Source organism: Crocodylus siamensis, chromosome 3 (genome assembly GCF_052110815.1).
Source record: "Crocodylus siamensis isolate JL-2025a chromosome 3, ASM5211081v1, whole genome shotgun sequence".
In the NCBI taxonomy this organism is placed as follows: Eukaryota; Metazoa; Chordata; order Crocodylia; family Crocodylidae; genus Crocodylus; species Crocodylus siamensis.
Window position 1 is genome coordinate 194,318,068 of NC_143397.1, and position 26,130 is coordinate 194,344,197.

At 46.4% G+C, this 26,130-nt stretch overlaps 1 protein-coding gene across 4 annotated transcripts in view; it reads right to left on the bottom strand.

Moving 5' to 3' along the window:
* Positions 1–26,130, bottom strand: part of ASPH (aspartate beta-hydroxylase) — a 202,911-nt gene that overhangs the window by 172,047 nt on the left and 4,734 nt on the right. The window lies entirely within an intron of this gene.

Here is a 26,130-nt window from a genome sequence, read left to right on the forward strand (position 1 = left end):
CAGTGCTGGTGCTGTGCAGATCCCTGCCACACAGCAGTAGAACAGATGGCCACTGAAGCCTGTGGACCACATGCCAGCCCCTTGCAGGCCACCAGTTGGACAGCCCTGGTACAAGGTTCCCTCTAAGGTGCATGTGCAGCTGCGCACAAATAAAAGTCTGGCCACACACAAACTTTTTTAGGCCGCGCACCCACTGGGACAGGAGCTGGGCTGTAGCGTGGAACACTTACAGAAGGTAAGCTCCTCCCCGAGGTGAGGTGGGAGCCTGGTGCGGGCTCCGCCAGCTCCAGGGAACTGCTCCGCTCCCCCACTTGGCCTCGGGGAGCGAGGAGGCACGTAGCATTAGGGCTGGGGAGTGGAGCAGTTCCCTGGAGCCGGCGAAGTCCACAGAGCAATTCTCCAGAGCCAGCAGAGCCTACGCCAGCCCCCAGCCTTGCCTCACCTTGGAGAGGAGCCTATCCTGAATGAGGTTCTGTTGGCTCTGGGGAACTGCTTCGCAGGCTCCAGGGAAGTGCTCTGCTCTCCAGCCCTGACGCCACGTGCCTCCTCACTCCCTGAGGCAAAGCGGGGAAGCGGAGCAGTGTCCCTGATCGGGCAGAGCCCGCGCCAGGCCCCAGCCCCCACTGCCTGCCCCGGGTGAGAAGCTTACCTCCAGTAAGTGTCCTACGTTACACTGAAGCGGTGTGCTCACACACTGCTACTCCTTAAAGGGAACACTGCCCTGGTATATAAGACTATTTTTCCACCAAAAAGGAACTCTTAAAGTAAAGTGTGTCTACACTTTAATCCCTCTCACACTGAAGTTACAAAAGGAAAAATACCACGTAACTGAAATAGGAGACCAGTACAAGCATGCAAACTGGCAAAGGTCTGTAGGTCCAGGTAGGAAAAAGCAGGAAGGGACTTGCGTTACAGCACCTACCTGCCTCATTTGGTGGCTATGGTATCTATGGCATTTGCCATATTGTTGCTGTGGACAGTGGTGAGGAAAGCTGCTGGACTCCCATCTGAGCTTATGTGCAATATTCCAATGACTAAATTATAATATCAGTGCCCTTTTGCACAAGAATACAAACTCCTGGCTGGGACCACCTGAACCATAATACAGTTAATCTCATCTCTGACTTTGGTATCAAGTACATCCCATGTCCAGCTACTCTAAATTGATTATGAATACATTCCCCTTGCACTGTGATTGCCTCTTCCTTGTCATCAAATCCCTCACCAATCTAGGTGTCTGTACCAGAAAATATTTTGGGTTCCATCCTGTTATCACAACAACCTATACAGTGCCTTACCATTCAAGGTCTAAGGTGCTCACATCAAGTAATCAAGTCCTACTGCAATTAAAACAAGTAGCATACCTCCGGTTTAGGGTGTTGGGCTGGAGCAATCAAGCCACACTATAGTTAGGCAACTGACAAACCTCCAGAGTGATTTTGTGCATGTCAGTTTCACCCACAACAACCAGAGATGGATCCAAAAGGCTAATGTTTACTCCACAACCAAAAAACAATGACCTCCACATGGTCAGCTTTGCCATCAAGAAAAATATGCTTTGAAGAATGGAGCTGGCAGCAAGGGGCGCTCATCTCAGAAGGGAAATACCACACTGACCCATCATAATCTGCACCCAGCTGACCACCCTGGGTGACAGATCCACACCTGGTGAGAGGCTGCAAAGATCAGAACCACTTCCTTGCCTGTGCTGATGAGAAAACCACTATTATGGCTAGAAATATACTGGACTTGATTATAGCTTGTTTTGCTTGTAGATTGCAATAGCATACCTGTCATTTTCCTATATAGATCATTTAGTTAATAAAGACTTTCTGCTTATTATCGATGGAAATGTCATGTCAGTCTTCCTAAGCACTAAGTACCCACTGTTAATTGCAACAGAAGCCATAGAGGCCCACCAACATCTTTTCTTGTACAAACAGGAGGTGGGGGTCATGAAGGAAAACAGTACTAGTCCCCCACATCCTTTCCTCATCATCAGAGCCAGGGTATTGCCCTTTAGGGGCCACCACGAAAAAGGGGTAAGGGGTACGTGTACATATATGTGTATGCTGAAGGCATAATTTTATCCTTTTTGGGGGAAGGGGTAGTAGGTTAATATTGTACACCAGAAATTACAGTAAGCGGGAATCTGCTACATTTATCCCAGGAAGCTCTCTGTTTTTTACCCCCTTTGGGACACAATTCTTATTCTGTAATAGGAAAATAACAATCTATAATTCTCCCATATCTGTTGTGGAAATTTTTAGGACATATCTCAGGCTTCGTTTAATCACCAGACATAAGAAATAGCACAAAGGAAGAAAGCATAGCTCCTCTGCTTTTGATAACTGGGAGCAACAATTCCATAATGAAATCCATATGCAGTGGGTGGGTGCCATGCATTCTGGATCAGCTAGAGCAGGTGCCACGTGTAGCATCGGTCCCAGATTCTGCGAGCAGTGCCAGCCCAATGCATAAGTTGTGCGGCATGCGAGTCAACTTCAGACCACCTGAAAACACCAGGAGCCAGATGATGGGGCTTTGCAAGTTGAATCCATCTTTAAAACACCCCTGATCTAAATTATAATTCTCCTTTCTATAGACAATTAATAATCACATTTTCTTAATGCACAACTATTTCCCTATTTGTCCTTAAAATCTAAGAACTAGAAATCTAAATTCAGACTTCAATTTACCCACAAACTTTTCATTTTTCTCCTTCCTCCTGCTGTAATATGTGAATTTTCCCCAATTAAAAGATGAGCTAACTGTTTGCTAATGCTTCTTCCACGTCCAATGTAGAATAGGATAATCTGGGTATGGCAGAGTGCTACTTTCAGGGTGTGACTTTCGAATTTAGAAGTGGGAATGCCAGTCAGGTGATCAGTCAAATAATACCAATCAATTTCCTGTTACTTAACCATGCTCAAATACTCCCTGAAGTTAATAATACTCTTGGGTAGATAGTGGTCTACCTTCGTACTGAATCATGATGTTATCTGTTAGCAAGGACAGAAATGAGGCTCTTTGCCCCTTTTCCAGGGGCGATGCATAGAGGTGCACATGCACCCCCTGAATGTGGCGGTGCACCCCCTAGAAAAAGGCGCTGCCCGCACAGTCAGCAGCACCTGCGAGCAGTCATCGCCAACACCATCTGCGGGCAGTCCATGACCCCCACTGACTGCTGCCAGTGGCACTGACCCTTGGTTGGTGCTTGCCAACCCATCCCGCTCCCCCACTGCTGAGACAGCGCCAGCAGCATCTGCTGGAGCTCCCCTGCTTACCGATGCTGAGATCCCGCTGCTCCCACCACCACTGTTCCCCCTCGAAGCCACCAGGGGCAGAACTCCTTCATGCTCTTTTCCTTTTTCCCTCCTCACCCCAGCACAGGAGCCAGGATCCACACACACAGGCACCTCCATGCCCTGCTTCTCTTTTCTGAGCTTTTTCAGGATCTTTTTCCCTTCTCCCACATTAAGCAACATGAGGTTTCTGGTACAACTCTCTGCTGAGAAAGTCATAACCAGTGACATAGAAAAGCTTCTCCTACTGGCTGGCTGTCATAATTATAGTCATCTCCCAACAAGAAAAAGCAAACAGCAAAATACTTCAAGAGTTAGCTGCACATGTGGTTTTTAAAGGTTCCAACACATAGGGACTCCAGAATCAAGAACCCTCATCCTGATCCCAGGGTCCCAACCTCCCGGGACCTTTGAAAACCATTCATGCAGACGGGGCATGCACACAAGATGAACAGAGCAAGGGTAGAAGATTCCTAGGAAGTCTTAGACCACAAAGCTTTATATTAGTGGCAGTTTCTCTCTACCTAAGCAAGCTTTCCACTACTAGATTTGCTATATTCATGCTCAACAGCAGTCAATAATCCTGGTGTCAGAAGTGACTGTACAAATACATACATACACACACACAGACCCACACAGGTGCATGCACATACAAACATTACAAACTTCTCAGTCATGTACTTGCAAGTTACACGGTTTACTGAATAAGCCACAAAGCTCTAAAAGAAGTTTTTCTAGTCTCAAATACAAATACAGGTGTTTTAAATCCTGCTTTGTTTTTAAGATGCGCACACCAAGATACTTCATTTAAAACAAAATCAAAAACAGAGTCAATTATCATTAATTTTTTGGGCAGTAAAAGAGAGAGATACAGAGTCAGGGACAGAATCAGGCACTTTCCAAAATGAGTTTCTCAACTCTCCTGAATAATTACCTGAAATTATTTCAGAGGGAAAATTATTTCACAGCTGCTACCAGGTGGGCTGGAGCGACCATGTGCTCCATGTCTCAAGCTGGAGTGGGGCCAGAGCCCTGCCAGAGAGAAGCTGGAACGTAAACAGCAATGGCAACAGGTGCAGAGAAGCAGGTACGAGGATGCGAGCAGTAGAAGTGTGCGAAGCTTCAGTTGCCAGTCGATTCAGAGAAGATTTGGCCCAATTTGGAGGCCGAATCACCCAATCCAAATCAAATCAGAAGACAACCCCCCCTCCAAATCGATTTGGAGCCTCCGAATCAATTCGGAAAAGATTCAGAAAAAGATGCAGAGATTTGGAAGCCAGTCTTTCAGGGAAACAGAAACTGAGAAGAGAGGGAGAAAGCGAGGACAAGACTGACATCTGTAGCTGGCCAGAGACTGTGATCTTTCTCCAAGTCCCCTTCCAAACACAGTGTTCTGGAGGAGGGACATAGAAATAGCACATAAGCCTCTGTCTTCAGCCTTTCTGTCCCTTTTGTGAGAGCTGTTTCTGCCTGAGCACTTGGAAGGCCTCCTGTTACAGGCTACTATCCCTGCTGTTTTCATCCCACTGTGTCTTGACATACACACAAAGTCACACATCATGAGTTTTGCTTGTCAGCACCTTGAGGTGCAGTTTCCCAGAAAGTCCTGCATCTACCTCCTTGAAACTTGGCAGGCTGCATGCCCTCAGAAGGGGTTACCCTCTCCGCTGCTTTCATCCAAATCTACCAAAAATGGCAAAGTTATAGGTATTTCAGTGAATTCCCATGATAGTCTTTGGGCAAATCTCTGAATAAGCGCTGAATCTTCTGAAGCCGATTCAGCCAAATCAATCTGGGACAGTGATCCGAATCTCCAAATTGAATCACTGTCCTCCGAATCGGCTGAATCCAAATCGAATACTTCCCTATTTGCACAGGCCTAGAGAGCAGCATCTGCAGTCTCAACTCAAGCTACAACTTGGGGTCAGGGTTGGAATTGGAGCTGCAGCAGCCGCATGTTCCCACTGCTGCCTTGCACTCAAATTACATTAAATAGGGAAAAACTGTCATCTTGGATTCAAATAGCAGTAATTACCTGCTCTGCAGAAATTTCAGAGATTGCATTTATAACACATATTTAGATTTTAATCATTATTTTTCCATGTCAATGTTTTAAAAACAGTACGGGCATTTATAGATGTGCTTTGGGAGTGTGGGAAGAAGGGGGGGGAAGAGGGCTGCTTCAAGAGCTGCTCTAACTAAAGCGACTGGAGCATCACATGTACCTGTGCTAAAATAAAAATGCTTTAACTAAAGCTCATTGAACAAGCTTTAACTAAAGTGTCCCTGATGCCATTTTTCAGCACAGGGACTCCAATACACATGAAGCTGAAGTTTGCGGAGCGTGATAATTACCGCATTCCAGCAGACTCGATTAATCAAGTCTGCTCCAACGCACTGTAATTACAGCATGTTGGAGCAGCCTTGCTGCACGTGCACAGGCACCCTTAAGTTCCTTAGTGGTATGTCATAGTAATTTATTTTACACGGATTACATGAGGCATTGGAGCCTCAGGGTAAATAGTTCATGCAGAATTTTTATAGCCTTTAGAAAACACCAGATAAAGGTTGTTTTTCAAGCATGGAATTCCTCGTGAGATAAGAAAACAAATTCTATTTTCCTCTGGTACTGAAGACATTCTGTTTGACTGTTGTCCCAAATTGAACTTTGTTCCTTATATCTTTACAGATCTTACATTAAGATGATGCTAAACCAGCCTTTACAGTGTTTTTATCGATATTAAATCTTCATGTTGCATATTATAAAATCAGACCACAGAGCTGCAAAGATAACTAACTAAATAGATCCTTTCCCAAAGGATCTAAATCAGGAGCTTACAAGTTAGGTTAAAAGAGTACAATAGAGAGAGAAGAATTCAGAAAGTGAGAAGTGGGATTTGAAGAAAATAAAGAGAGCATAGAACACAGCTTAAAGGCAAAAGATAACACAGGAAGTGGCAAACTGGACAACAATGTCCCTCAGCAGCAAAGAGGCAGCAAACAGGAGAATCCTGGGAGTTGCAAAGAGGGGAGGAAAAGAGAAGCTCAGTGCTGAGAGATACCTTGAGGAGGCTTTAATGTGAGCTGGTGGTTTAAACACTTGAATTTATGGTATATCTGGTTTGGACTCTGTTACCCACCTGCATTTGTGTTTATACCTCTTAATGAAGTGTTTTGCTTCAGGTGGGTCTTGTCTAACCGATGGGGGAGCCAGGCAGGCTACAAAAAACAGACAAGGCAGGGACGGGTAGCCAGAGAACCGACCAATGAACAGAGTTTGCCTGGCAGTTCAACAGAGAAGAGAGACAGAAAGAAACTGTGTGTGCATGCATGGCGCTCGTGTTGCCTTCTCCCCCTTACCTTTTTTTTTGTTCCCTCTTCAGGAGAGACCAAGGAACAGAGAAATGGTAGCATGTACCACTAGAAGGAGGGTTCCCAGAATCCACAAAGCGCAGACTGAAGTCAGTAACCCTTTTCAGGCACTCTACAGTGGAAAAGCTGGAAACAAATCAAAACAAGACAACAGAAGGCTAGGACCACAAGGCAGTAAGCACAAAGCCTGGAGGATGGGGCTCCAAGACAACTACACTAACGAAGGAGGACAAAAATAGTAGTGGTTGGAGGTTCCTCCCTGAAGGATACATAACCATGCATGTGTCATCCAGATGTGGGGTCCCAGGAAGTATACTGTCTGCTTGGCACCCATATTCAAAATGTTAGAGAGACTGCTAGAGTTCATCTGTCCCTCAGACTAATGCCCTTTCCTACTGATCCACATAGGTGCCCAGGATATTGCCAGGACTGATAGTGAACATAACAGAGAAGACTACAAAGCTAGTCTAGGTAGAGAGATTAAGGGGTTTGGAGTACAGATGGTGTTCATGCAACATGATGGAAGCACAAAAAAAATAAAAGTGGCAGGATACCAATGTGCCTGCACAAGGAGCTCCTTGGATGCTTGAAAAGGAAAAGGAAAACATATAAGCAGTCCAAGGATGAACAGATCACTAAGGAAGCATATAAAGAAATGGTAAAAACATGCAGGGATGAAATTAGGAAGGCGAAGGAAAAACAAAACAAAACCTGAAGTTAAAAAGTCAACAAGAAGTATTTTATAAATACATTGGTCAGAAAAAAACCCTAAGGATCCAAAAGTTAAGATGTTAAGCAGGCATTTGCTTAACTTTTAGTGTTTGGCATTAAGCACCTGGCAGAATCAGAACTTCAGGAACTGTTTCAGCGTTAATGTCAGAAGGCTAGAGACCTGCACTCTTTAAGGAGAGCAAGAGAGAAATCCCTTTAGTCTGAAATTAGGCAAAAGTCAGGGCAGGGCAGCATCTCAGGGCGCTTTTACACGTGCTCCAGAAGTGGGGATGTCCACTCTAATTAAAGCACGGCAGTCTCCAAGAGCTGCTCTAATTAAAGAATCACAGCATCTTATGCATCAGCCTCCCCATGTTTCAAAATGGCAGCAGGGGCATTTGAATTGAAGCTCATTCAATGAGCTTTAGCTCAAGTGCCCCCACTGCCATTCTGCAATGCGGGGATGCTGATGCACAAGATGTAGAAGCTGGCTAGACCACGGTAATTACCATGTTCCAGCAGACTTGATTAATCAAGTCTGCTCTGACTCACTGTAATTACAGCATGACAGAACAGCCTCCACTGTCATGTACAGGTACTCTCAGAGACCAACTCTTCAGAGAAGCATAAACTTTCATACGTGACAGCCTACTTTGTCAGATGTTGCCTACAAAACTTATTCCTCTCAGTTCTAATCCTCAATGGGAATTTACAAAACACCTTTTGTAGATGAGCCTACAAACTTGACTTCATAAATCTACTGGATACAAGAAATCATGGGCTTAATATAGATATTGGATAAATGACACATTATAACTTGCCTGACATTTGAGAACCCCAAGTAACCCCTCTACGTTTTACCAGCTACATTCCATCACCAGGTCAACGCTGTCCCCACTTCCCCCATCTCACACCTATTAACTCCCACCTGTCTGAACTCCCACCCCCTCTATCCTCAATACCATGCATTTGCAGTTTCACCAACCTCCATTTTGTATATTGGCTTAAACTTCTATTCCACCAGGAGAGCGCACAAACACCAGCAGGCTCTCCATATGCCTGAAGAAGGGTCTGTGCCCAAAAGTTTGTAAATAACAATTTGTTCCAACTAAAAGATGGCACATTTACCCAAAGAACCTCATCTAAGTCCTTAGACCAACACAGCTATAACCAACACCCCCTATTCCTCTCTGAATGAGTCAAGTCTCTAAGGTAATGCCCTGCCCTGCCTTCTGCCCTCTTTAAAAGACTGCTGAGGGGTCATTTTGTAAATATGAATTTTAAACTTAGACATTCCATATAATACATACCCATCTGGGGTAATTTAAGAGAGAAAAGTACAGTGGCTTTGATATAGGGAGAGTTGCAATGAAAGGACAAAGAGGGCATCATGATTAGCATTGCTGACAGAAAATATGTGGTAAACAGGAAGGCATGAAGAGGTAAGAATAGGAAACAAAAGTTATTTATTTGTGTTATTTGTAGCAACTAGACTCTAAACCAAGAGTGGGCCCTACTACAGAAACAGAGCAGAAAATAATATACACCAAAGAGCTCAGTGTAATTACAGACAGAAATAGAAAATGGTTATGTGCACACAGTAGGAAGGTGCAGTTCAAGAAGACACGGGGAAAAACCTTGAAGACAATTAGAAGACTGAATTTGAAAAAACAGAGTAGGGAATTGATTTTAAATTTATCTATATTTTATGTAATAGAAAAATAGGAATATAAATAAATACATTAAGTAATTTAAGTACTTAAGTAAATTTATATAGATGTAGCAAATCTTCATAACTAAAAAAACCCAACAAAAAATATGGTGGTTACTTCCTTGCAGAGAGGCTGAGCAGTGGAGGAGGGGAATCTTCTAGGCAGGGATAACTCTGAACCTGTGCTTATTTGCTCATCTCCTCAACCTACATGCACCCTTCAAAGGATCTGTCGTCACCCTGGTTGAGAATCATTGAAGTAAATTGATATGCCTTTTCATGAAGTAATTCAGTCAAAAATAAAGCTACTGATAAGAGACAGGGCAACAACATTAGATATTAAAGCTCCTCTTCTTTTTAATTAAAAGGACTTTTTTTTTAACTGAATAACGAAATGAAGACAGAAAAAAAGGATCACACTAAAACAAACTATTTTTAGTCCCATGATGTAGGACAAGTTCTTGCATAAGATTTGCCAAAGGGGATCTCTGTTACAAATATCACCAACAGGGATACCAATTCTTGACTTTTCTAAAAAGGTTTAGAGACATCTTTGGGTGTCAATGCACTCAGACTAGTAATATTCTATTATAGGGAGAAGTTATGCTTGAGTAAGCAGTGCAAGCAAGCTCAGGTGACAGGGACTGCTACAGAAATGCATGGTGATGGGAAAGAGTCTGTAAGTTGGTTAGTTTTTAGACACTGTGGGCACTTTTACATTTTTGAGGGGTTGGGGTGTGGTAGGCTCTTTAATTAGAGTGGTTCCGAAAGCTGCTCTAATTAAAGTGTCACTGCATCTCGTGTATTGGCGTCCCTGCATTTACAAATGGCAGCAGGGGCACTTGAACTAAAGCTCACTGAACAAGTTTTAGTTCAAGTGCCCCTGCTGCCATTTTTAAGCATGGGGACACTGATACACAAAACGCAAGAGGCTCCTGAAGCACAGCTATTGCCACACTCCAGCAGACTCGGTTAATCAAATCTGCTCTGACACACTGGAATTCCAGCACATCAGACCAGCCTCTGTGCTTGTGTATAGGCGCTCTGTGTTGTCAATTCTAACTGAAAACTTGTATGATTTTCTTTCAAAAAAAAAAAAAAAAGGGTTGGGGGATCTTTTCTAGCTTAACAAAAAAACAAAGAGAGGGAGAAAGTAAGTTTCAGTGTCTGAGCATCAGAAATCATGAAAATCAAGGTTAAGATGATATCTGAAACATACTTTTGGAAGTATGACTATACAGAGTCAATTACCAAATGACATTAAAATCACAACTAATGAATACAAGCACTCCACTGAGGAATATATAAGGTTACAGACTGCCTCAACTGTGTCAGAATTTACTCTGACATTTGTAGCCAATATTCATCTAATAAAAATAGTAATGCAGTATATCTGGTTGGATACACATGGTGAAAACTCAGGCCCAGGCAGAAGAATGATTAAGACAGCTTAGTAAAAGGTACTGCATACTGAGAAGTAAATACAAAGAGATCCTATAAGTATAAGTATATTTTTCTCTGCATATGGCAGTTTCTATTTATGGAACCTTTAAGATTCTCAACTTTATAGTCATGAATTCCAATTTTTTATATGCTCTTAATCTTTAGGTTACCTAAAAATGTTAATGTGAAGGAAGTGTTCCAATTAAGACAACACACAAAAAAGCTAGTCAAGATTTTTTGGCTGAATTTACATTCTCACACAGTTTTAAAGCAGGGGTGGGCAAATACAGCCCATGAGTCATATCTCACCTGACAACTGATCCTATCTAGCCCACCAACCATCACTAGAAACTCAAGGAGGGAGGTCTGCGCCTTGTGCTGCTCCACTCTTCTGCAGCTGTGGCTGGGCAGCGCACGACCCTTCTGCCTGTCCCCCGTTCCCCCCAGCCAATCTTTCTGTTGGTGCTGTGGCTGCGCAGTCCTGGTAGCAGGGCTGCCAGCAACCGGGCCCCCACATAGAACGGGGCACAATGCAGTTCACCAAGTAGCCATCCCACCTGCCTGCTGACTGAGATGAGCCATTGCCACTATGGCATCAATAGGAAATGAGTCCTTGTTGGCTGCTGGAGGAAGCAGGTGCTCGGTCTGGGGCAACTCTCCCAACTTTCCTGGTGTGCCACAATGGCAGAGGTCCATCACAGCAGATGGGCAAAAATGTATCATGTATCATGCTGTATCATGCCCTGCCCCATGCACCTGTCTGCCTTCCAAGAGGAAGCCAGGCCAGGGGAGGCAGAGGAATCTGTGTGCTGGGCAGCCCAGCTCAGCCCCTGTTGCAGCAAAGCAGAGCACTGTGGGGCACAGCCCTCCCTACTCGGGCACCCGGCAGCTAGATAGAATCAACTGACATCTCCCCACCCCGCTCTGGCCCTCAACAGCTAACCAAAACTGATTAAGTGGTCCCACAGCCCAAATAATTGCCTGTCCATCTTTTAAAGAGTTACAAGTAAAATTAAATGAAATTCTAATGGCCACAGAAGTGCATACACTTTAATTAGAAAACTGTATGCGTCTAATCAAAGAACATTAGAATCTCTTATGTTCTTTCTAAGTGTTCTCAAAGCTTTTCAAGGTTTTTGCAGTTGGAAGTCTGAAGCTAAACACCTAATTAAAGAAAGCCGTTTCTCAGAACTGATAAACAGTGCAGCTCTGGCTAAGAAATGGAAGGGTTTCACCAGGCTGTTGGCACTCAGGCAGTGTAGGACTCTAAATACAGTATTACAAAATGTCCTCAATCTTTCCTTTTACCTGCAATTGAAAATATCTTTTCCTCTCAAATCTTCTTAACATTTTTTGAGAGAAAAACTAATTTCCTCTCATTTATACGTGCAAGAACGACTCTAGAACTTTCAACTACTGTCGAAGTGGTTTCACAGTACTAAAAGTACAATATAACAGAGTTTGTTATACAATATAACAAAACAATTTTTCCAACTATTTGACTTGGCCTAATAAAAGAGATCACATTCATAGACATCAGGGCTGGAAGGGACCTCGGGACACCATCGAGTCCAGCCCCTCCCTGCCCAAAGGGCAGGAAGTCAGCTGGGGTCATAGGATCCCAGCAAGATAAGCATCCAATTTACTCTTGAAGGTGTTCAATGTAGGTGCTTGAACCACCTCCGCTGGCAGACTGTTCCAGACCTTGGAGGCTCAGACAGTAAAGAAATTCTTCCTTATGTCCAGCCTGAAACGGTCTTGCAGGAGTCTGTGACCGTTCGACCTTGTCATCCCTTGGGGCGCTCTGGTGAACAAACGTTCCCCCAGATCCTGGTGGTCACCCCTGATAAACTTATAGGTGGCCATCAGATCACCCCTGAGCCTGCACTTTTCCAGGCTAAAGAGTCCCATGGCTCTCAGCCTGTCATCGTAAGATCTGTTTTCCTGACCTCTAATCATGTGCGTGGCTCTCCTCTGGACTCTCTCAAGCTTCTCCACATCCTTTTTGAATTGTGGAGCCCAAAACTGGACGCAGTACTCCCGCTGCGGCCTCACCAAGGCCAAGTACAAGGGGAGAATGACGTCCCGGGATTTGCTCGAGAAGCATCTATGGATGCAAGCCAGCGTTTTGGTCGCTTTACTAGCCACAGCATCGCATTGCAGGCTCATGTTCATCTTGTGGTCAATAATGACCCCCAGGTCTCTTTCTTCTGTAGTGCTATCTAACGTAGCACTGCCGAGCCTATAAGGAAGCTGCAGGTTTTTCCTCCCAAGGTGGAGAACCTTGCATTTTTCGGTGTTAAACACCATCAGATTCTCATCCGCCCATTAGCTGAGCTTGTCCAGGTCAGCCTGGATCACCCGCTTATCTTCTGGCGTGGATGCTTTGCCCCAAAGTTTGGTGTCATCGGCGAACTTGGCCAGTCCACTCCTGACTCCAATGTCCACATCATTAATGAAGATGTTGAACAGTATGGGTCCCAGGACAGAGCCTTGAGGGACCCCATTGGTCACAGGGCACCATGATGAGTGACTGCCATCAATTACAACACTCTGGGTCCGACCACGGAGCCAGTTTCTCAGCCAGCGGATCGTGGTGGAGCCAAGGCCACAACTGGGCAGTTTGGCCAAGAGGTGATCATGGGATACCAGATTAAAAGCTTTTTTGAAGTCAAGATATATGACATCAATCTCTTCTCCCTTGTCCAGGTGATAGGTCACCTGGTCATAGAAGGAAATGAGATTGGTCAAACAAGACCTACCCGCAACAAACCCATGCTGGCTATCCCTTAGAATGTTAGCCTGGTTCCAGTCCATCAAGGATGGCCTCCTTAATAAACTTTTCTAAGATCTTCCCCAGGATAGAAGTCAGGCTAATGGGCCTGTAGTTAGCCGGATCCACTCTCCTCCCTTTCTTGAAGATCGGCACCACACTGCCTTCTTCCAGTCTTCGGGCACTACACCAGAGTGCCAGGAGTTTTCAAAAATCCGTGCCAGGGGCTGGGCTACGATGCTCGCCAGCTCCTTGAGTACCCTGGGGAGCAGATGGTCAGGGCCGGCTGACTTGAAGGTATCCAGCTTCTCAAAAAGTTCCTTCACGAGGTCAGCATTTATGGAGGGTAGGGGATCCCCATAACCCAGATCTCCCTGTCCCATAGCAGGCATGGGCGTCCCATGCGACTGATGAAAGACTGACGCAAAGTACCTATTTAATAGGTTGGCATTTTCCTGGGCGTCAGTTGTCAGTTGCCCCATCTGGTTTAGCAGGGGTCCAACGTTGCCCTTGCTTTTCCTCCGGCTCCCCACATATCTGAAAAAGGACTTTTTGTTGTCCTTGATGCTTGTAGCTAGTTGGAGTTCAGTTGCAGCCTTGGCTTTCCTGGTTTGCTCCCTGCAGGACTGGACCAGTGCAGAATAATCCTCCTTGGAGGTGAATCCCGTCCTCCATCCTTTGTAGGCTTTCCTTTTTAGCCGCAGGAGGTCCGCTAGGTCCCTAGAGAGCCAGGAGGGCTGCTGTGCTTTCTTGCTGCCTTTCCTCCATGTTGGAATAGATTTAGCTTGTGCATTGAGGATCGCTTCCTTGAGAAGCAACCACTCTTCTTGAACTCCCATCTCCCTGGGGTCATGGTCCCTGAGGGCCTGACCCACAAGCCTCTTGAGCTTGTCAAAGCCGGCTTTTCTGAAGTCAAGGACTTCTGTGTTGCTGACTGACTTGCCAGCTTTATGGCGGATGGTGAAGGTGATCAGCTCGTAGTCGCTGTCACCAAGCTTCCCATCGATCACTAGGTCGCCGATTAGGCCAGTAGCAGGTCGAGCAGCACTTTGCCTCTCGTTGGCCCATAGACTTCTTGAGTCAGGTAGAGGTCATCTACGCACGAGAGAAAGCTTTGCGACTGCTCGGATTTTGCTGAGTGATCTTCCCACGAGATGTCCGGGTAATTGAAGTCACCCATGACAACCAAGGTCCTGGAGCAAGCGGCCTCAGTCAGTTCCCGGGGGAACTCCTGGTCAAGCTCAGGACTTTGGGTGGGAGGTCTGTAGTAGACTCCCACCGTTGTGTCCCCTGTGCCGTATTCCCCACGAATTTTTACCCAGAGGGTCCCTAGCTGTGCATGCTGGTCGCCAACATCAGCTTGCAGGGACATGTAGCTTTCCTTCACATAGGGAGCTACACCCCCGCCCCTTTTGTCAACACGATCCCTCCTGTACAGGGTACAGCCCTCTATACCCGTGGTCCAGTCATGGGTGGAGTCCCACCAGGTCTTCGTTATCCCAATGACGTCATAATTCTTTGCACTGAGCAGGAGGACAAGCTCCTCCCGCTTCTTGCCCAGGCTCCTGGCATTAGTGTACAGGCAGGCAAGTGTGCCCTTGGGGGCTCTTGCCTTGCCCACAGATTGTGCCAGGGCTGCGGCAGGGGTGGGCTCCCTTAAGTGCCTTCGTCTGCTGGCTTTGCAAGGGTTGCTAAGCGGGCCGGCAGTGGCAGTTGTCCCCCCATCCCCCAGCAGGCTTAGTTTAAAACCCGGTGGAGCAGGTCAGCCAGCCTGGCTGAGAAGAGCCTCCTCCCCAGGGGAGAGAGGTGGAGGCCATCTCTTCCCAGCAGCTTGCTGCCTGTCTCGCGAAAGAGTGGGCTGTGGTCATGGAAGCCAAAGCCTTCCCGATGACACCAGCGCTGCAGTCTTTGGTTCACTGCGTGGATCCTCCTCTCCCTCCTCAGCTCATAGCCCGAGACTGGGAGGATCAACGAAAACACCACCTGAGCTCCCAGACCCCTAAACCCCGCTCCCAAATCCCTGTAGCGCCTCATGACCTGGCTGGGGGTGCTCCGAGCCGTGTCATTGGTGCCCACGTGAATAAGGAGCATGGGGTAGTGGTCTGTGGGCCGGAGGAGCTGCAGGATCCTCTCCACAATGTCTTGGATGCGGGCCCCCGGGAAGCAGCAGACTTCCCGGGCTAAGGGGTCGGGGCGGCAGATTGCCCCCTCAGTGCCCCGCAGGATGGAGTCTCCCACAACAAACACCTTTCACTTTGACTTGGGGACAGCAGGGCCAGTAGCTGCGGTTGAGCCTGGGTTGCCTGCGGGAGCTGGCAACTGAGCAGGCTCTGCTGGGGCTGCAAGAGGTGCGAACCTGTTGCTAAGCTCTGGCGAAGGAGGGGCCTTGGTGCGGCGGGCCTTCGGGCCCTTGACCACCTTGGTCCATGCCCCTGACTGGGCAGAGCGGGAGGTCCCAGAGTCCTCCTTAGTCGTGGAGGGAGACGGAGCTCTCCCCTGCGGCTCCCAGGGGAGAAGGGCCTGGCAGTAGGAGTCTACCTCCTGCTCGCAGTCCCTGATGGCACGCAGTCTCTGGACTGTGGCCTGGAGCTCCTCCAGCTGGCGCGCCAGAGACCCCAGTAGAGAGCAGACCCCGCAAGGGGAGGTGGCCATGCTCCCGGGCCCCAGAGCCTGGAAAAGGGACAGGCAGCCCCCGCAGCCAAGAGCCAGGGGCTCCGTCTGCGTGGAGCCTGGAACCATGGGCTCCGTCTGGGTGGCCGTCTCTGAGGTGCCCAATGGGGGGGCCGCAGAGCCCGAGGGGATTCTCGGGGTGCGGCACGTGCCCATCCGTGTCATGCCTCTGGTAGGCTGGCTACGGCTGGGGCTGACTACTCTGGGGGGGTCGCAGGCAGGGTCTCGTGCCTTCCCACGCCCTCTCCTGTGCAAACTCCGCACTAACTTGAGCGCCTGTTTACGCAGCCTATTCGCGCGGCTCTGGTCGCGTGGCTCCCTGGGGGGCTGGGCCAAGTAGGGGCCTGGGCGGGAGCTTGACCCGGCCCGGCTCCAGGCAGCGGCCTCCTGCCAGGGAGCAAGGAGTTAACCCCTTCCCACCACAAGCCCGCTTACCTCCGGCTGTGCTGGGGGTCGGCAGGGGACTCGGCGGCTGCTGAGGGGGTGTCTGGGGGGCTTCGGGGGAGCGAGGGCGCTGTGGGCTTCACCCGCGTGTCTCTCACTGCTCCGGAGCCTAACTGAGCCTTTTTCCCGTTTGGCGGCCCTTTTAAACTGCGCGCATGCACAGTGGGCCTGCCGTTGGGAACGCTGGTTTCTCAGGCCAGGGGGGCCCTGCCCGGGATTTGGGGGGCCGAAGATTCATCTGTCTACATAACAGATTTAGGACGAATCATGGACCATTGGTCACGGCAGTTTAACTCCAGTTCTCGTTCACTGAAATTTTTTTCTCCTCTCCTCAAAACACAATCCTTTATGTAAAAGAAGAGCTCTTTGTTTATAAAATAGAAATAAGAGAGCCAAAACAATAACTCTTAGCTTTTGCTATTATTCCTGTTATAGCTAAATCACCAAGCTGAACTAGAGAGCATTTAAAATGAATATTATGTACAGGTTTGGATTTTTTTAAAATCCAAATTCAATATCTAAATAAAAAGGTTAATTATACAAATGCTAAATTCTATTGAAGTTCACTATATGCATATTTGATCACTTCTTACACCAAGGTTTGCAAAATAGAGTTTATACAGGTAAAACTTCATTTCAAAACAAGTCTCACACACATTCTTCATGCAATAAGCCAGTGCACACAATGCAGTTAGGAAAAAAAAGTCACTGCAGGCTGTCCACGCAAGTTACCAGTTTACGATCTTCATCAGGAAAGAACCACTTGGGTTGAATCAGAAACTGCACTGCATAAGTTCTCTACAATGAAGAATTCCAAGAATTAGCATAAGAATAGTAAGCAGAGGTACCATATGATGTGGATTCTTTAAAAGTGAGAGTGAACAATATCCTTTTAGAGACAGCCTGTATAACAGCTTCACTTTTAATTTATAGAAACAATTTTCCACCTAAATCTGGATTTCAGAAACCAGGAGTACACAAGTGCTATGAGGAAAACTTTTAAAGTTATTTAGCAGTTTTTATTATAGCAGATGAACATTCATTACAAGTTCTAAACAGCAGGAGGTTACTGTAAATCAAGGGTTTCAAACTCAAATTTGCCTGTGGGCCATATTTCCTGCTTTGCAGTGCCTGCATGCCACACCTGCCCTAGCTGCCCGTGGTGCCACTGGGGCTGACAAAGGTCTGGATCTTGCTGGGACTCTGGCAACTATATATATAGCTGCTGCTGCAAGAGGAAGTGTCAGTGAGCATGGTCAGCAGCCAGGCTGTAAATATGAATTCGTGAGCTCTTGTCAACCTCATGCTGACAAGAGGAAGGTTTTGGCACAGTCCCTACTGCATATGCCACTGTCACTACCCACCCCTCTCTCTCAAGTGGCACTGATTCCCACAGCCACCAGCAATGAGAAATAATAAATTTGACAGAGGCTACAGTAGGGGACCTCCTTGCTCCTCCATTCCAATTTGACATCCCCACTTTAAATTATGTTTTAAAAGTAGTGCCTATATAAAAGTGACTGATACTACCAGTTGCCTCTACACCAATATAGCTACAACCTGGATACCTGATATTACCAGTAAAAGTCATGCAGTTGAACCATGAATCAACTCTGTTCCTAGTTCATCAATTCCAGGTGTCACTGTTGGTCATCAGAGATCTGGCCAAGCTCCTCATCTCAGAAGCTCTGAATACTATCAGGGAATTCTGTTGTTTGATCTCCAATGTGCATTAGGACTTGCCTGACTTGGAGTCTCTGAACCAGCAGTTAACCTATTTAGATTCTGAATTTGGCAACACCCCTGTTGAAAACCACTGTTGTACTGCCTCAACTTACCACAGTGCTTCTCAAGTGGCATGCTACCACCACCACATCTCATGTGAAGCCAGACTTGGAAGAGCTGTGGCAGTTTATCTGATAAACCTAATGCATACTGCCACAGCCCCTCCTGGTGTGACCATGAATTCTACCCTAGGAAACAGAGGTGAATGGGGCTGTTTCACCTAGTGGCAATGGTAACAGCAGCAGTGGTGGCATGACAGCCTGGAGATGAATCTGTGCACTTCCTCAGGCTGCTGCACTGCTACCACCTCTGCCAGACACAACTGACCTGCATGCCTCTGTTTCCAGGAGAAGCTTATGGGGCTGGATGAGGAAAAGCAAGTGCTTTTGTATAAATTTTCATCAAATAAACCCAATACAGGCAAGCGTGTCATATATCTCAACTTTAAAAAAGCTTTTGATCTGGTATCCCATGACTGTCTTATAGAAAAACTGGTCGATTGTGGCCTCGGCTACATCACAGTCCGCTGGCTGGGGAACTGGCTTCGAGGTCGAACCCAGAGTGGTAATTGATAAAAGTCAATCATCATAGTACACCGTGACCAGTGGGGTCCCCCAAGGCTCCATCCTTGGGCCTATCCTTTTCAACATCTTCATTAATGATGTGGACTTTGGTGTCAGAAGCAGACTGGCCAAGTTTGCTGATGACACCAAACTCTGGGGAAAAGCTTCAACACCCAAGGACAGAATGGTGATCCAGGCCGACCTTGACAGGCTTGGAAAATGGACGGACAAAAACGCAATGGCCTTGAACTCCAAAAAAAATGCAAGGTACTCCACCTTGGGAAGAAAAACCCAGAGCATGCTTACAGGCTCAGCAGTGCTACGCTTGCTAGCACCACAGCCAAAAGGGACTTTGGGGTCATGACTGACCATGAGATGAATATGAGCCACCAATGTGACGTTGCAGCCGGTAAAGCAAGCAAAACTCTGGCTTGATTCACAGATGCTTCTCTAGCAAAACCCATGATGTCATCCTCCTGCTGTACTCGGCCTTGGTGAGGCCGCAGCTGGAGTACTGTATCCAATTCTGGGCTCCACAATTTAAAGAGGATAGGGAGAGCTTGGGAGAGTCCAGAGGAGAGCCACACACATGATCAGAGAGCAAGAGAACAGGCCTTAGGATGAGAGGTTGAGAGATAAGGGACTCTTCAGCCTGGAAAAGCGCAGGCTCAGGGAGGATCTGGTGGCTGCCTATAAGTATATAACAGGTGTACATCAGGATCTGGGGGTAACACCTGTTCACCAGAGCATCCCATGGGATGACAAGGTCAAACCGTCACAAACTTCTGCAAGACAGTTTCAGGCTGGACATAAGGAAGAACTTTTTTACAGTCCAAGCCCCCAAGGCCTGGAACAGACTGCCTCCAGAGGTGGTGCAAGCACGTGCTCTGGATTCCTTTCAGAGTCAACTGGATGTTTTTATCTTGCTGGGATCCTGTGACACCAGCTGACTTCCTGCCCTTGGGACACAGGGCTGGACTCGATGATTTTCCGAGGTCCCTTCCAGCCCTAATGTCTATGAAAATCCAGTTACTGAAATACTAAAAGCATGGATTCTGTCACTGCAATGTAACATTGATGCAAAAAATAGTAGGAGACCAAGATTTCTCACTTTATATATTTTGAATGATTGAAGTTGCGGGGGAAGACATCATCTAAAATTACCGCAATTGAGGCACTGAATAGAATATTAATTGGATTAGCACAGTTAAACTTTGAGCAAGATTTAAAAATGGGTGGGGCAAAACTGGGTAGTCAGACGGGTCAAACCATTTCCAAAAAATGTTGTTATTGCATCCTAAATGTATATAAAACTTTAGAAATCTGCAACACTACTGTTGCTGCCTCCAACAGTTTACACATTAAATTAGACAACGAAAATAATAGCAGTAGGGCAAAGAAGAAGTGATACAATACAGGAGTGGAAGGCAATAGCATAAAGCAAAACAGACCAATTTTACAAACAAGATGTAAAAAAGAAATCCTAGAAAAAATGTTTTAAAAAGAAAAGAAAAAAAAGGAATGAACAGAGTACAAATGTCAAGGCAGGGAGCAAAGAGATAAGATACAAGTGGGGCAGTTCTTCAAAAAGTGTTTGAAGGAAGATTGAAGAGTTTGGACTTTACAGAAACAGAATTAGTAAGGAGAGTACCATGGTCAGAAGAACAAGGAAGGAAGAATAATTTATTCAACATTCTGCCACTGAGTGTATAGAGAACAGGATTAAAGGCTTCAGAAAAGTCAAGGGATAATCAAGAGTTAAGCAATCTCCATTAGAGAACTGAACAAGATTTCTCCTGACATAGGTTCTTCCTAAAATTAAAGCTTGTAAGACAGAAGAGGACAGAGGAATTTTGAGTGAGAGAAAAAGCCCAAAGACTTAAATCTGAGCATATTTTGCCACAGGCATTTTTTTTGTTTTTGGAGGGGGAGGAGGGAAGGGGATGGGAAGAGCAGGTTAGACTGACATTCAGCTGGGATGGTTTAGTCAGGGATGATCCTCCCCTGAGTAAGGGAGCTGGACCTGATGACCCCCGCCCCCACCTCTTCTTTTTTTTTAAACGAGCCCTGCTTTCCTATGATCCTTTGTCTACATGCCTTTCTCAGTTCTTGGAGATCCTGAAAGAAACTTGACATTTTCTAAAATCTTTGGCTTGCTCTTCTCTTTAGACTCCTTCCTGATTTTTCTACAGTCTAGTATCTGCTACTTCTTCCCTGAAATAAACTATAAATAACTCTTAACCTATTCTGCCAATATTCTAGGCTGTTTGTCTCCTTCCCTATCTTTGCTGTCAACTGCACTCATCATCTGGTAGCTGCCCCTACTTCCGAAGATGAAAGTAAAAAAAAAGATACTAAATCCTTCACTCTGTCTGCACAGTGCATAACTAGACTGACTTAAGCCCTCTGTGGGGGACTTCTTTGGTCTTCCTCTTAACATACCTGTAGAACCCCTTTTCATTTCCTTTTATGTCCCTTGCTAGCTGCATCTCAAATCATGCCTTGGCCTTCCTAATGTTCTCCCTGCATGCCTGTGCAATACTCATAAACTCCCTTCTGGTACTATGACCAAGTTTCCACTTATTGCAGGATTCCTTTGAGTTTTAGCTCATTGGAGAGACTGATGTCTAGCAGGGCTGGTCTCCTGTTGCGCTTCCTAGTCTTCTGTTGTATCAAGATAGCTTTCTTAAGAGGACCTCCTTGAAGTACAGACAGCTCTTCTGGATTCCTTTTCTCCCAAGACTTGCCTTGCAGAGGATCCTGCCCACTCATTCCACAAGTTTGCTGAAGTCTGTTTTTCTATTTATATATACTAAATAATGCATAGATCAGTGGTTCCCAACCCTTTTTATACTGAGGACCGGCACAGGAGAGGGACAGGGTGCATGGAGCTGGCTGCCCCTGTTCCAGGGCTGCTGTACCACCCAACTTTAACCCCATATGTGGCTGCCGGCAGCAGGAGCCGCTCGCTCAGGCAGACAGACATAGGTCCGAGTTGGGGGCCTGTGCCATGACCCAGGAGACAACGCTTCGCAGCCTGGTACCAGGCCACGGCGTGGTGGTTGGGAACCTCTGATCTAGATCATAAATCTGCTTTTCTGAAGTCCAGTAGCCTTATTTTGTTACTCTCCTTCCTTTGTCCCTTTCCTTAGCATCTTGAACTCGTCAACTCATAGACACATAAGTTACCTTTTACGTTCATATTTTTAAATGATTCTTTCTGTTTGCAAGTAACAAATCAGGAAAAGCTTCCCCCTTATTTGGCCTCTATACTTTCTGTATCAGAAAGTCTCTCTTTCACACAATTTTCTGGACTGCTTGTTGACTGCTGTGTTCACCTCTCAGGAGCTGCCCTGATAATTTAAAATCTCCATAAGAATGGGATGGAATACATAATCTTATGTGAAGTTTTTTGCCCATCTTTAATACTAATACTCAATGAGGTGCCTCTTTCTAGTGTAGAGACAATTATACCAACATAAAATTGTTTATATTAGCATAATTTATTTGAATAAAATTTAGAGACATAAAATTTTATATTATAAAGAATAAAATATCTTTATACCAGTTTACCTGCATCCACACAATGGGTGATTGTATTAACTTAAGTTTGGGTTTAAAAAGTCACACCTTAGCAAAATTACTTAAATAAAATAAAATAAATTGTGGACTGGGATTTCTTTAGGATCATCATAAAGAAAGATAAAGAGGAGTGAGTGACTCATAACTCCTTTTCATCCACTTCTGCCTTAAGGAAAATTTGGGGGTATGAAGGTTGGGTTTGGTTTAGAAAGAGAAGATAAAGGTCTGCTGCTGGGCCCAATCTTGAATTTCAAAAAGCTTCTAAAATCCTAGAAAAAAAAAGAACTAATAACTCTGTTATCATATGGCATTATGAAAGCCATTGCAGAGTCTCTTTGACCTCTTTCTATACAACACAGTCAAGCATAAATAGTAGAAAGCCGATACAAAAACAATACCCAAAATTTTGTTTTCGTATCCTAAATAATATATCTAGATCATAAGCAAGTTGGAGCAGGCACTAGATACAGCTCTGTATGGAGTATAGTACAAAAGATCTCCAACATCTGATTGCAGGGGATCTAGTTGTTACTTCTATAGCAATATTAAATAAGGACATAAATTACAGGTGCACCTATTACATTTTCTTGGCCAGTACCAACAGCCGATTATTCACCAGGCATATCAACCAATACCAATGCGATAACTGATTTACAGGAACTCAGCCGGGCAGCATGGAGAGCAGCTCCCTTCAGGTAAGTCTGTGAAGGGGAAGAAGCATAAGGGGGAAGAGGTAGATCAAGGCCCCCACAGCGAGTGAGGGAAAAGGAGTGGAGCAGGGGCGAATGGAACCCTGAGGCTAGGGAGCGGGGAAATCAGTGTCCCAGAGATTAAAAATGGCATCAGGAGTGCTTGAAGTAAAGCTCGTCAAATTAGCTTTAGTTCAAGTGCCACTGCCACCATTTTTAAGTGCTGGGACACTTTTAAGAGCAGAGCTAAGTGGGGTGAGGGTGAAAGCAGGCTGCCTGCTGCAGGCTTGGGGCTGTCTTTCCCTCTCCCCCTTCTCCCCATCTCTCTCAGCTTACCCTTGCTCAAGTGCTGGCAGGGTCTGTACAGTGATGTTCTCTGTAAGACGGATACTCCATTTCCTCATCATCGCTTGCTTACACCTGTCCTAGTTTCAATTTATAACCTTTAAATTTGAATGACAGAACTGTATACTACAGTCCAGATGAAGTGATACCAGCGTCTTTTGCAATGGCAATCATGCTTTCCTACCCCTACTGCAAATACCCGACCTGAAATCTTCTAGGTCCTAGGATTTCATTTGTCTTTCCCCCCAGATCATATCACCGGCTGGCTCACAGACCTCCTCATAGTGACTACCACACCCAGATCTTTCTCCCAATTATTGTATTTACTCAAATATAAGACAAGATGTCCCATCCCCATCACCCAATCAGCATGGGGAGGGGAAAGGTCCTTTGTTTTATATTAACATATAAGGAAACTTCATTAAACTGCTGCCAAAAGCAACATATGCTTAGTAATGGAAGCCAACTATGCAGTTGATTAAATGCAGCCAGCACTGAACCTGACTATAAAACATATGGCTCATACTGGTCAAACATATAGGGTTGCTTTGTTTTGGCGGGGGGCGGTAATATATATTTTGGGTGGAAAAAATTGTATTCCAGGTCAAATTAGCCAAATCAGTTCTGAATCTTTTCAACTGAGCAAAACTCAATCATTCAAATACCATATGTGGTGCTACAACCGTCAAGTATCCTCCACCACAGACTGCAGCCTGGGGCTTCAGACACTCACAAATCCACTGGCAGACATCCTACATGCAGACCCAAGCCTGGAGGAGTGGGGTTCAGATGCCCCTGAGTCCCACTTACCCTTAGCCAATGGCCACAGGAGCAAGCTAGGAAGGAGTCCCCCATTTCTGTAAAGTAAGTGTGTAGCCAAGATCCTCCCACTGGAAGCTGACCAGTGAAAAGCTAATTACAGGACTCTGATATGGCACCCTGCCTGCAGTGCATTTAGTACACCCTCCACTACCCAATGTCATTTAAAATGAGCTTCATTTGAGTAACAGACCAGAGCAGCAACTACATTTGATCTTAGCTCACCAGAGAACAAATATACTGATTTTTATATATATTTTGGAAAATTTTTTGTGTTCCAAGCCAAATTAGCTAGATCAAGTCTGAATCCTTTTGATTAAGTAAAACTCAATTATTCAAACTTCATATTTGGTGCTGCAAGCAGCAAGTATCCTCCACTCCAAACTTTTCAGCCTGGGGCTTCCGATACTTCCAAATCCATTGGCAGGTATCCTACATCCAGGCCTGGGCCTGGAGGCCTGGGGTTCAGATGCCCCTGAACCTGCCACAAGGATATGTAATAGTGACCACTGCATACAGTCCCCCACAATGCACTGTTTTGCAAGTCACAGTGAACCACTACACTGAATACATTTTTACTTCCTCTTCACTCCCACAGCTAAGCTGCACCTTTTTTTCCCACGTCCAATGAGTTCCATTTCTCTATCAGCCTTAAACGTCTGGCAAATCTCACCAAATGGGGCCTCAAACAGCTCACCAAGAATCCCTCTGTCACTCCCTCTCTCTCAGCCTATCACATATGATTAGTATGGCCCACCCTCTATAAGGTGGAGCTGGACCAGACTTCTCTGCGTCTCATCTGCATATACATTTTTGAAGGATCCCAGGACTCGTGACAACAACACCAGTTCCAGGCATGAGTGGAAGCTCCAGTTCCAGGTATATGGATCCTTCGTGAGGGCAGGAGTATTTGGAATACACCAGGGGTGGGCAAAATATGGCCCAAGGCCATTCTATCCAGCCCACAAGGCTCCTAAAAAATTTAGAAAATGAATATTTATCTGCCCTTGGTTCCCATAAAAAATGACAGAAACCAAGGACAGTAGGACCCAGGGGAAGTCCAGCAGGCTCCCACAGCAGCAGTACCCGCCCAGCCTCAGCCCCCAGCTGCGGCTTCTAGCCTGGGACCACATGGCTGCCCCCCAACAGCACTGGAACCTCAGGTAATGGTGAAGGTGGGGAAGGGCAGGGGAGGACCCCAGGCAGGGAAGGAGTAAGGGGAAAAGTTGAGTGCAGATGGGGAGAAAGCAGCCCCTTGCCCACCCCATGGCCGGCACCTGCTCTGGACATCCCTGCAGGCTGCAAGTGGCTGTAACAGGGAAAACCAGGTGGGGGAGGGCCCACCTTTCCCCATGCTCAGCACCAGCTTTTTCCCTGCCGGTGAGCAAGGGGGTCAGGGCTGTGCACTGCCTCACGCCTGTACCATGGGGCCGGGGGGCACTGGGTGTGAGTGGGTGCAGGGGCCCGCACCGGTGTCCCGGGACCAGAGCAGGGTGGCAGGAGCACAGGATCCCAGCCAGCAGGGGCTCTATAGAGCCAGGCCAGCTCCTCTCTCTCCCTGCTGGTGCAGCCCAGTCTGGCTCCACAGACCCCTGCCAGCATGTGCCCTGCTTTGGGCCCCACCGGTGCTGGCCCTGGGATGTTGGTCCCAAGACATTGGTCCCAAGATGGCGACCAGGGGGCGGGGCACCTGTCAAGGGGCAGGGCTACCTATGCAGCCCTTGACAGCCTGCCGTAACTGGATAAGCAGCCGTCCACTCGAAATAATTGCCTGCCCCTGGAATACACACACATATTGAGCAATGCTGAGCTGTGGGTCACTACAGCTTGGAATGCAGTTGATTCTGCAGGGGCCCAGCGCAATGAACCATATGTTCACATGAACCATATGAACCAAATCCCCAGACTGTTTCTTTTG